Below are 13217 nucleotides of genomic sequence, written 5' to 3' on the forward strand. Positions count from 1 at the left end.
AAAGAACCAAACACTATTTATGCACCAGTAGCTTTGTTAAAAAAGAAAGGAAAAAAAGAACCCACCTTCAGCAAAGGAACAAGCCCAAAGTTTAATTTATATAAATTGTAGCCACCTGCTCATTCAATTTCCAAAAGAAAGATTTTCCTGCATGCTATAAATCAATTTCTCTAGCTAAAGGAATCTCTGGGAGTCTCATTCATTTAATCTTCCATCTGAGGTTGGCAACCTCTTCCCTTAAACTTTATGTGTTGTTAGTAAATTAGGAAGTGATTGCCTTCAACCGAGCGACCACCACCTGTCTCTAGACAACCAGATCCATACACACATTAAATGCAACAACACATTAAAGAAAAAAAAAAAGTACAAAGGCAGGGGAATCTCACTGCTTTAATAAAATATTGATTGTTAATGTAGGGAACTGTATCAATGCCTGTGGAATGAAATTGTGACACAGAGTCTGAAGAGCTGTACCTGCAGCCTTTTATGATCTCTCATTTGGCACTAAAGAATTTCCACAAGGTGGGTTTTGAGTTGATTGTCACCAGCACAAAATCAGTGAGTGTCACTTCAAAGACAGGGAAGTTAGTGGAAATTATATAAAGAATAGCTCAATGTTGCTAGTTCATAAAACCACTGAAATGAGGGCTTGCTTTGCTATGCTGTAAAAGAATAAACTCCTCCACTGGGAGCTGGTTTTCTAAATCCAGTCACAAGGGACTCACATGATCCAAAGTGCTGCCCAAAGAGCCAGACAGATTTTTTTTTTCCTCCAGTAGGTCATCTGTTGCCTCAAGCAAGCAAGTTTTTTTTTTTTTTTTGCTTGTCTAGAACTACTTGCAGGTCACTAGAACATTTAGTACTTAATTACTGGGCCAAATTCATCCCTTGTGTAATGCCAGAGACACGTAGGGAAAATGAACACTGATGACTTTTTAAAAAGTCCTTGTAAGTACTTTTAAAATGTTTCCTCAAAAAGACTTTTAATATGCTGTCTTGAAGGGACTGGTTGTAGTAGGATGTATTTATGAACTGAAGGATGCTGGACTAGGACTGACAAATTTGGACATCTTTCTGTCACTTCCAATCATAATTCATTGTAAGGGAAGAGCAAGGGAGGGGGAGGGTTGGATTTACGAGCCATTGTTATTTTATGTCAATTGATATTCTCCATGGCTGCTGCTCATAACTCAGATTTCTTTACTGTTTAGATATTTTACCCCTTAAAACTATGCAAAAAGTGACTTGTTGCCAAGAGCTTTTACAATTTAAAACACGCTCGTGGCAGAATTGGCAGCATGAACGTGGTTATTTCCCTCTGAGCTCTAATATGTGTTATCAGCGTTGGAATAGTTAAAGAAAGGATTAAGGAAAACATGTCCTTCTCTGAGTTTGATGCACTGCAATATGCCATGAATGCCTGCTACAGATATCAACTTTAAGACATTTAAAAGTAACCCCCAAACCCAGATGCACAGAAATCTTGACACCCTTTAAACAATAACCATTCCCTGGCTGGAAGGAACTCTCAAGATCCTCTCCCTCAACTTGGCTTTACCCACCCCATAATATTACAGCCCATATCAGGATGAAAAAGCAGGGATTCCAGTTATCAGAGATACTTTGGAACTTAAGGTATTTTTTTTTCCCCTTTGTTCAACAGCACTTTTGCAGATGGTAGAACGTGTGGGAGATGAGAGCTGGTGCCTGCTGTTGTCATCCCATTTCACACTGACTCAAAATTCTGCTGTTTGATCAATGACAAGTGATCAATTCCACTTTTAATACTTTTTTTTTTAAAAATGTCTCTTGAAGGTGGCGCCTCTAACCTTTCGTTTGCATTTTAATTAAACCTGATTACTAAAAATTAAAAAGCTATTTGCTAAGATTAGCATAATTTACAGAAAAGTTATCAAAACAAATTCAAATTAAATATTTTTGGTCATGATTTACCAGTGAATGAGTACCTGAGGTCACATTCCTCCCTGATGCAGATGGGGTTTACTCCTTCAGTCCTGTGGAGTTCAGTGTGATTCTGCCCATATATCACCTTAAGTGGCCTCATGAAAACACTGAAAAATGCATTTTAGTATCTGATAAATGGCACTTTACATTCTGACCTGTATACTCTTCAATATTCTCATTTATTTTGCGTATTTGTTGTTTGTGGCTGATTAATCTGATTTATTAACTAATGCTAATGTATGCTATTTAGCTGCATAGACTCAGATTTTGTGCTGCATTGTCTAACAGTAATTGGGTGTGGGAACCCCTCTGGTTCTGCCTAAGAAGTGAGTAAGAAATCTAAGTTAAGGACTTGGAGAAGAGGGAATTTTTATTGGAATCAGTGATGCACACACTGAAATTAGTAGTGGTCTTGCTAATGGCTGGCTCAGCAGTGGGATTTATGATGATGCCTGGATGTACCTTTCAATCAAAATAAAACCATCAGCTTAAAGCTAAAAACATTTCTTTTTGGAAGAAAATTATTCTCATTTAGAGTTATGAGCTAGCACATCCCTCTTATTATTCTTTCTCCAAATATTTTTACAAACAATTTTGTGACCACTTCTCCCTTTTTTTTTTTTTCCCTCAGATTTTCACAGTGCTGGGATCAAATCTTAACAGGAATTTTACTGAATTGTTTCTGATTTCTCAAGCAGTCCTTTATGGTGTGATTTTCTCCTTTATATAAATTCTTTAGCATTTCCAGCTCCTACAAAACCAGACAGAAATGTTGAGGGCTATGTTGTAAATATGCAAGTCGAATTCCCTTAAGCACAAGCCAGTGTAACTTGGATACTGTTGTTCCACTCCAGTGATCATCTCATTTGCAGCCCTGGCCATGACTTTAGATGATTTTTTAAAGAGCAAAATGACAAATAATTGCAGGTAATGCTATGCAACTTACCATGAAATCAATACAGCAGAATGAAGAAGGAATATTAAAAGCAAGAATGTTTTCCTATTCACGTTGGGATCTAGCACACATCAGATACGTGTATGTGTTAAAGGAATAAAAACATTTGACTGGATTATGAGATATTTGCTTTCTGTCTTAAAGATGTTATGCTATAGCAATAGCTATAGCTCCATCAGGAGGCATTATATCCTCATGTTCCATCTCTATTCTCTCAGGGCTTTCATATTTAGCTGTTGAATTGGAAAAGACTTGACCATAATCTCTCATAACTATAAATACCAGTACAATGCAGAAGATAGAAAGAAAAAGGACACAGAGTAAAAGAAAGAAAACCATGTTGAGAATCACACAGCAGTTAGAAAGGGTAAATCCCAGCTAGTATAGAAATGAATATGCTCCATTTTTCTCAGGATTTGCTTTAATTATCTTCATAATGACTAAGCCTCCGTTTGGTTTTCAGTGACTTTTGAACCTAGAGCAACCAAATATTGCAGTCAAAATATTTATTACTGAAGATACTAATTCCACTGCCAGATAGAGAAGAACCTAATCTTTCTGTGTGCCAACAGCAGTGCATACTGTCTGTAACCCCAACAAACCTGTTCTACTGGAAAAGTCAGGACTGATTGTGAATTCCTGATAGAGAATTGACAGAACATGCCAAAAAAATCCCTGTGCTGATGCAAGAAAACCCCTTTCAGAGGGTTACTACTGATAGTGGAGCTCAGAGACAACTTTACTACAGTGGTGGGCAGAGCTACAATACTTCTACATTCACACACATAATCTGTTTGACTCAGGGTAAGAATTTGGTTTAATTAGATTGTGTTTAGAAAAACTCAGTTTTTGTGGATAGAAGGTGTTGACTAATTTTTAATTCATACTATTTTACCTTTCAGTTGTAGCACATGTGCTGCGTGAGAACAGAGTGGCAGAGGGATTTTGGGAGCACCCAGCTGCAGGAGCACATAGTGGATATCTGCTTTATTCTATTTCCTTTCATAAACTTGAGTCATCTTTATGAGTACGGATATGATCTCACTGGTAGCTTTGCAGTCAAGGAATAGCATCATAGAAGCCTGCAAATGTACATCAGTGTAAAATTAGGATTTATTAAATCCAGCGTCAGATCTGCTATTTGTTGCTCTCCAGTATGAACATTCAGAAGGGGAAAAGGCTTATTGACCAATTGTAAAAGTCTTCCTTGAAGGCCAAGGTTTCTTTAAAAAAAAAAAAAATCGATTATAAAAGTATTATAAAATATCCACTTTCAACTGTAGGTCAAAATGCAGATGGAGAAAATACCACAATTACCTAATCCCAGACCAAGTGTTTCTTACCTAAGGATTTTAAACTCAAAGAAAAGAACTCTCTGCCCTTCAACACTCTGTAAGATTGTTCTGGAGGCAGAGAACAGGTCCCTAAGGGGAACCTTCACATCCAGAGACAGGTTTGTGTGTCACTGTCTATAGGAGATGACACACACCATTAAAAAAGCTGTGATCTTCTGATTCGTTCCTATGAGAAGGAAGGTTGAGGCAGACTTGAAAGAGCTACAGCTGGGAGAGGGAATGGACATGATCTCAATGCAGATTTGGGATACAAGTTTACCCTGTTTTCAGAAGCAAGAATGATTAATGGAGTACAAGCATAGGAGACATGAGTGAACTTTAACAAACTCTGTAGCACGCTGAGAGATATGATTTGTGAGCTGTATTCTCTCTGTGGGCCTTTCCCATCTACGCATCATAAATATGCACACTGGCTACAAAATGAGACAGAGAATTCTGCAGTGGCCTTAAAATCTCTGATCCTTCTCCCTCTTCATCTTGCCTGTCTGCACGTCTCACCCTCTTCTTTGGATAATTTATGGGTGTATCATCTTTATAAGCTAAGCTTGAGGATGGAACTTAAGAACTAATAGCTGGACATTGTGAATGCCAATGAACTCCAGAACCCAGCTGCCACTCAAACATCTCCTGTTCTTACCAGGTGTGATGTAGGTAGGGCAGATGGCAATTTTAACACGTACCCTGAGGAAGGAGCAGTTCGTAGCTGCCCTGAGAGGCACAGCAGAGATTCAGCAACTCCTCAACCTCTTGTTCCTCTGAGAAGTTGACTTCTCCTGCATGCAGCTTCTTGAGCAGACTGCAGCACAGACTGGGAAGCGAGGCTCCGATCCCATCCATCTCTCCTGCTTGCCCACCCAGAGCAGCTTAGCACTCTCTGTTCTCTACTCAGGAGCTGTAACCACCGAATGAGGCACAAGAGAAACAGGGGAGTTTGTCTGTGCTCTCCTCAAGGTCCCTAAATAAGCTTGGGACAATAATGTTTACAAGAGTATTTCATGCTCACAGGTTTGTAAATCTAGTTGGTTTTTGAAGCTCCCCTTTCTATCCCTGTTGGGTTTTGGCTGTAGGCAGAGCTTGTTGTGATGATCAGCCCCTGCACACCGTGGGCATTTTTCATCCAGAGATTGTGTAAGAAAAAATATAAGATCTTATCCCCAAAGAGGTGCTGAGATCCAGGCTTCTGGCAGATGGTCATCTCCAGAGAAAGCTAACTGTGCTACCAGCAACGTGGAAATAGTTCTGGCATCCTGCCCCTTCTTTTCTGGGTGAACTGTGAAATCCAGGGAAGAGCTGACAGGAAGAAAATGTTTGCAGTGCAGGTCAGCAAGGGCTGCCAAAGTCACACTGTAGTGCCTGGTACCAAGGTCCCTCAGCACCTCTCATTTCCTAACTAAGACCAGGGAATAATGCTTTTCAAACAATGGGAGGGGTGTGGATTTGGTAATAAAAACTGTCCTTGACTGATGTAATTGCTGTATGATTTTTCTAGAAAATATGCTTAAATATATCCAAAAGGAGTTTATCCCTGTTTGTTCATTCTAACCTGAATCAGAACCGAGTCTCATTGACTTCCAGCTGCAAATTTAGAGCCTGATCTATTACAGTTTAGCAGAACTGGAGCAAAGAAATTTCTAAATGAAAAAAGGCTCTTAAGTCACCAAGTGAAAACAGAAATTACAACATAAAGCTTTTTTTTTTTTCTCCTGAAAGAAATTATCAGGAAAGTATTGTCTTCCTTCAAATATAATTGTCATTTTTAATCCAGCTATGCAGAGAATACGATCTATTCAGATGGAAGGCCTTTTTGTCAACAGATTGTAAACCAATTTAAAAAAAAAAAAAAAAAGAACCCTTTGATTTAAAACTGTAGATAAAAGTTAAACCCACAAAGCAGCTGAGAGGGAGCAGAACAATCAATCATTCCCCTACTTCCAAACGCAGCTAATTGCCTCCAGCACCATCTTAACACTATGGAACAAATCAGAAATCAAAAGCTATTTAATGTCAACACATCTAAACTATAGCATTGGTTTTCACCAAATTATTAGAAAGCGATTTTCTTTAATTTAGAAATGGAACCTGTATCAAATTTCAGCCCTACCTAAGCTTTGGCAACGCACCAGGAAAGTAAATGCCAACTCTGGTTCCACTGAGAATGTTTTCTGTCTTGGATTTCAGAGATAGCTCCGTTTCCTCCATCCACAGGATGAGAAGAAAACTCACTTACATGCACTTCCAAAGCTGTGGAATATTCTGGCCACGGGAAAACCCCTTCCCATCCATAACTTGCAGGCAATATGCTATATATTGTCGGCTAGCTGAGATTTTTCTCATTAATTATTTTTCCACAGGGACATATTTATTAGTGATCAACTTTGGGGCAAGTTGGGTTGGGAAAGGGAGCCAAATAAAAAGAACTATGGTGCACAAGATTTCCACCATGCTGGAAGTTTCCTATTCTGTTTGGTCTTGAAGTGCATGAGGAAGTTTTGAACTCAAAGGAAATGTAAAGGTCCTCAGCCCTCCTTTATGAGAAGGGTATACATTTTTTTTTTTTTTTAAGATAGGAAAAATGTTTTTGAATTATAGAAAAATCAGCTTCTGCTTGTTTCCATCAGATCCACACTGAGGAGCTCCATATTTCTTCCAGCAGAGGGCTGTGGGATGCACACCACAGTTCTTAAGCACTTCATCCCAATGTTCTCGTAACCAACTGTGACTCTCACCCCCGGGGTCACACATGGCTGCACTATGAAATGGAATGGAATGATTAGCCAGGAATATGTTTAACCAGGAATTTTCCCTGTACATAATAGCTCATTGGCCATTTTATGTCTCTGGCTTTAGTGCTCTCCTTCCAGACGTGTACATTGTGCAGGCACCTGCAGCTGTGTTTAAAGCGGTTCTGTTTCACACAGGCAGTCTTTGTTCTCAGCTTTGTTTCAAGTATAAAAGTGAGTTCTGGGTTGGTAAAACATACCCAATATATCAAAAGATGGCGATTATTTAAAAGCAGCGGTTTCCAAATAACATTTTTACAGCACAGAATTAACTCCTCTACTATTTCTGACATGAGATCATGTTTTGGAGACATTGCAGCGATTGTCTTTTGAACCCAGAATGATTCTACCTCACTGTGTCCAAAGCCTAGAGTAGGGCAGCCTGTGTGTGAGGCAGAGGGCAGGAGTTACAATCTGCTCTCCTGTGGCTCCCAGTGTTCTGCATTCTACTATCAGCATGATGGCCTTTGTATCTGCAGTGCACCAGAGTGCACCATTTCATTAAAGGGATACTAAAGGGACTCTGCTGCCTTTCTCCCCTTTAAAACATGTCTAAATTACTTCAAAAGCCAGAGAGCAAGCAAAATCTCTCCCAATAGCAGTGAAATATGTGCCAGAAAAGAAAATAGATATGAGTTTCAAGTTCTGGAGAAGTTATTAAACAACACAGAAAAATGGAGTCACGTCCAAACAAAAAATTCAACTGAAAGTCCTCATTACATTAAGCACTTAGGTTTTTGGAGTGTGCCTCCTAATTATTCTCTCCTGGAGCACCTTCAATATCATCCCTTGTCCCCTGGAGTACACTGAATATCATCCCCTCTCCCCAAACAGCTCCCTGTTCCTGCATTGCCATGCTCACACCTTCTCTTTGTCTCTTCCATTCTTTATGTTCATCACTACTGCAACCCCCAGCCAGTGACCTAATTCTGTGCCAAGGGAAATACAGGTGGAAAGGGCAATGATTATCATCGTCTTTGCTGGTCATGGTCTAGGCCTGGGTTTAGAGAGCACTTTTGAGGTGTACAATGCTCTGTGCATGTGAACACAGCCTAGAACAGCAGCAAGGCTCTGGGGGTAAAATGAGGATAGAGCTGTGGAAAGCAAAGGTGCATCCACACATCACATGAGATGGCAAAAGCATTATTGCAGCATTTTGAGGAGTGCCTTCCACTTAAAACCCCCCTCCAGGGCACACAGACACCCAGGTTTGAGGGGACATCCAGGGACACAGGAAAGCAACAGCAACAGCTCCAGAGGAGCCAGTCCCGTGGCACAGCCTAAGACAGACAGCATGAACAACCCTCAGAAATTGGATCTTTTTCTCTCTGGGCTTTACTTGAAGTGTACCAGTTTAGAATAGTGCCTAACTTCTGGAAGGTCAAAGATGGATCAAGTATGTATCATGAGCTTCCTTCAACACCTTTAGCTACGTGAGTGCCCTGGGAAATGCTTCTCAAGATAATTAATTAATCAACATCAACAATTAATTCAAATTGTTATCTTTTCAAGGCAGAGATCCTTCACAGATTTTGTGGGGAACAAAAAAAAAGTGGATTTCTTTTTGGTTTTGTGTGTGTGTGTGCCACAGGTTTTGCAGAACTTGGCAGCTTGAGAAGGCTGACATGATTGCAGTGATTTCTTTCTAAGTTTTGCACTTCAAATTCCATCCTTTTTGCTAAAAAAAAAAAAAAAAAAAAAAAAAAAAAAAAGTCTTGTCATTAATTTTCTCACATTTTCCCGAAAATGTGAGGGCTTTTTAGCACTCCTCTTTTGTTGTCATATTACAAGTCTAATTGACGCTTCTGTCAGGCCTGGGGGGCATGACCAGCACACAGCGTTCTCAGTCTCAGCACACAGTGTCAGTTCACAGGGACTGAAGACAAGATATTAAAAATTGAAGTTAACAGAAGAAAAACACTTAAAACTTGCTTCATTATCCTCTGAGAACAGTTAGCATCTTTTGACTGGATTCAGCAGACTTCAGGTCAAGCCCGTAGAGCATCGTCCGACAGATGCTTGGTGTCTCCTCCCCTTAACCAGCACGTTACCACGGGAAAGAAAACCTCTTTTTTTGGTACAGGTTAGTCAGCTACTGCTGCATCTTTTTACTATCATGTACTTTGGTGCCTGGAGACTGCCACATCATTCACCTTCCCTGAGCAACTCATTCATTCAATGGGAAAATCAAACCAGTATCCCTGACTATGTCTCAGTTCCCTCCCCTTTCCCTCACCCTGATTCTGCCCTTAATCCCACAGCATTAAAAGAAGTGCTATCACTCACTGGGTCCTACTAACGCAGCAAATGAAAAGTGCATCTCAGAGGAAACAAACACACACCTTCAGCAGTTTAAAATGCCATTCATATTTATGCTGCAAGACAAGATGAACTACATTCATCTGAGATGAGGAGCTAATGTAAGGTAGGTCAAATATCTTGGGCTCTGAGATCTGTGAATCCATGAAATATGGATGCTTTTGCTTTGCAGAGGATATTCAAATAGCTAAATTAGGGTTCACTTCACCTCCAGCACCTTCATGTGTTTGTTGGAATTCCCTTGACATGCATCCCAATGTGCTAAGGTAAATATATTCATAAAGATAGGATTGTTTGTAGAATAAAGGAAAGCTTCTATTCTGGATAGATGTTTCTCTGTTTGGTGTTTGTATATCATTTACTTTAGTTGGAACATGAATTGACAGCAGACAGTGGTGCTAAACAATAAGTCAGATTATCATGGTGATGAACTTGACACATACAAAGCTCCAGCTGGTTTTTAGGGTTTTACTCTTAAACTATTTGAGTCAGTGGGAAAACTGCCATTGACTTCAGTGGGCTTCTGGATCAGGGCTCTCCAGAGAAATAATTTCCTGAAATAAAACCCAGGAGACTTCAGCACAAACATCCCTCTGGAACCGAACTTAATTATTGTTTTGACAAGCCTGTACTTCTTCCATTTCATCATGGATTTAGTGAAAAATTCGATGATGCTTCCTTTCTTCTGCAAATATTTAAATACATGCACTATTTCATTATTACTTTTCTCTCTCATTCTCTTTTTTTAAAAAATTCTCTGCACAGGATATATGCCCCAAAGGGACAAAAACAGAACAAGGATAAATGATAGCTTATTAAAAGAGGAAAGGGAAATATTTCTCTGATTACTTCTTTACCTCTCTGTCCACTGTTAAACCCTGCTTTAATGGCCCTTAATGATCAATTTTGTCATGAACTGTGAGGCACTCACATGACATTGTTGACCTGATTTTTGGTCAGCAGTACTTTGCTGCATAGGCTTACAAGATAACAACCTTTTCCAGTCGATATGGGCTGGATGTATAATGGGTTGAACATCAGCCAGCCTAAATGGGGAGTCTGTCAGCAGACAAAGCACTGCACTGGAGACTGAATGGACAAGAAGGAACAGAGTGAAGTGAAGCATAATTAAATATGCTGGAGCTATTTTTGAACCTATTGAAATAGAAGACAATTGAATGGAAAAGAGCCAGAAGAGATTAAGTTATGTTATAGATGGACAAGAGAAGTTGCATATCAAGGGTATGGACCCAATCACTGTATGTCTGAATTCTGGTAAAGGTGCTGCTTGCAGCACCACACATTGGGGTAATCAAAGAGGAAATGGGGTTAGCAAAGATTATGGCAGCTGTAAATGGACCACACAGCCATGAGACCTTTAGAAAGAATAAGAGTGAATAAAGAAATAGGCATGAGTTTCTAGGGGGGGAAAAAAAATCACCTCACTCCCCCCCCCCAAAAAAAAAAAACAACCAACCAATAAGGGTCTGCTTTCTGCAGACTTTGGGCCTTTAATGCCATGGTATGGAGAAAGCAGCTGTGATCTGTACCTGGGAAACACTAAACCAGCACAACAGTTGTTACCAGCCGGTGTGACATTGATCTGTGATTTTTGCTGAGATTACCTCTGGTTTCAGGTGTCAGCAGCAGAGGATTAATCCAATTGTGACAGACAAAATGACATTGTTATACACTGAAACTGGCTGCCTGGTCTGAGAATTGCGTTTTGAGGTGAATTTTCAGTTTGTTCATCAGTGCACAGCTGTACTCACATTGCTGGATAAATGCTCAGTTCAGTGCTAGTCTCTGCTGAGCTACTTCCAACAGCTTGAAACCAAACCGGCTGTACGTGCCCTTGTGCTTTGCCTTAATCTTTGAGAAGACACAACACAACTCTAAGAAGTTCTTTTGATCTCAATCCAGTCCAGCAGGCAGCTTTTAAGCTGTAGCACGTTATCTCCAAGCCTAAGTGAGGCTCACACTACACAGAGCAGGCAACTGCAAATTAGAAAGTGTAAATTGTGCTGAGGAAAGGGGATGCTGAAGCCAACACCCCTCCTTTTCAGTACAGTCCCACACACTGCAAAGAGCTGTAACACAGAACTGTCCAGCACAGCTTCCTGTGGATCTGGGACTGAAATCCACTCCAAACTGGCTGCTCAGTTTGGAATCCAGCTTAAGCCAATATTGGCCATCTCCACAGTCAAGAGAGAGGTAGGAAGGTACTTCCAAAAGGTTACTCCCGTGTTTTGGGAACCTTCCACGGAGCCTTGAAGGAAGCTGGGTGATGTGCTTGGGCGGTATTTTTAGGTGGTGAAGTTAAAGAAGCCATCCTCACAAATTTTCTGGAAAGTTCTCTTCCCTGGGTTTATGCTGCTGTTCAGAGAAGGGCTTGCTTGGGGATCACTGCAGACAGTGCACAGTGAATGCTGAGCTAGGCAAGAGGACAAATTTCTGCCAAGAACCAAAGCCAGTGTACAGTGTCCAAATGAACCCTTAAAAATTGCTTCCTATGATTGAGTCTTTTTGTACTTTGTGAACTGAATTACTTTTTTTCCAATTTCCCACCCATAATTTGATTATTACAGGTAATCACTATGATTACAATTTGTAAAAGCAAAGAATTATAGGCTAAAGCACTTGAACCCAATTTTCTGGAGTTTTTAGTTTGGCATAATCATTGAACTGAACACAGAAAATTAGGAACATGCTATTTAGCTATTTCTTGTTCAAATGGGATCTTCATCAATTAAACCTCTTGTAGGTATTTGGATGAACTATGAAGTTTGTAGAGTTTATTCCAGATCATAAAAATAGATAAAGGAAGAAAACCTATAAAATCAGCCTTCCTAGAGAGAATAAGTAAAAATGGCAAGCACTTAAATTTTCTTTTAATAAACTATACAGTAATATTTATTTAATGATTGCCCAATTCAGCTACTGTAACATTCTTTAATAACTCATAAAGCATATTTTATGCCAGCCATGAGATTTAATGTCATCACAGTGGAAGGAAAATCTATCTTGACATGAAGTTTCCGAAAGCAATGGGGAAAAATGAAGCTGAGGTTTTTGGAAGGGAATTTTTTTTTCTCTTTTTTTTTTTTTTTAATTGAGTTAAATGCTTTCTATCACCTTCTTTGCCTGTGTGCTGTAGCCAGGCAGCCATTATATGCAGTTCGAGCCTGCCAGTTGAAGAGCGTGATGCATATTAGAGTGGGTAAAAGTAGTTGTGAGCAAGTTAAATTTAGCCCTTATTACCTGCATTATGTTAATGCCTCTAGGTGCTAACAGATTGAAACCCGTTGTGATAGACACTGTACAAGCACAGAGCAAGACAGGAGCCATTCAGGGGCATGGACTGAATCAAAATAGACAAGACAGAAAAAGGTAGGAGGCTTGGAGATGAAAGCAGAGAAAAATAAAGAACTGGCAGAGCCAAGGGAAAAAGTGGCTTATGATTATTTTTTTTTTCGCAAAAATATATTTCATCTATAAGTGAACATTTGTCAAAGCCATAAAAGGTTTTCATGAGCGATATTCTTCCCTGGGCACGTAAAAACACACACACCAGTCAGTGCAGACCACGTACAAATCTGATCTTCACGGATTAAAAGAACTGAATCTTTGGTCTCCTAAAGAGTGACCTCATGACCAAGCTGCTGTGGTTCCTTCAAGATGTTTTTGTGAAGACAAAATAGTGAGGCTTTTCGAAGCTTCACAGGGTTTCATGGCCCAGGAAACGGATTTTCAAGACATCTCCCACCAGGAACATCCACTTGCACCCCCCGAGGCCTCCCCCTCCCCAGACCCAGTGATGGGCTGTGTACTCTTACACTTTAG

This window comes from Empidonax traillii, unplaced genomic scaffold, assembly GCF_003031625.1.
Source record: "Empidonax traillii isolate 1590-97213 ecotype Southwest subspecies unplaced genomic scaffold, ASM303162v1 scaffold435:size587000, whole genome shotgun sequence".
In the NCBI taxonomy this organism is placed as follows: domain Eukaryota; kingdom Metazoa; phylum Chordata; class Aves; order Passeriformes; family Tyrannidae; genus Empidonax; species Empidonax traillii.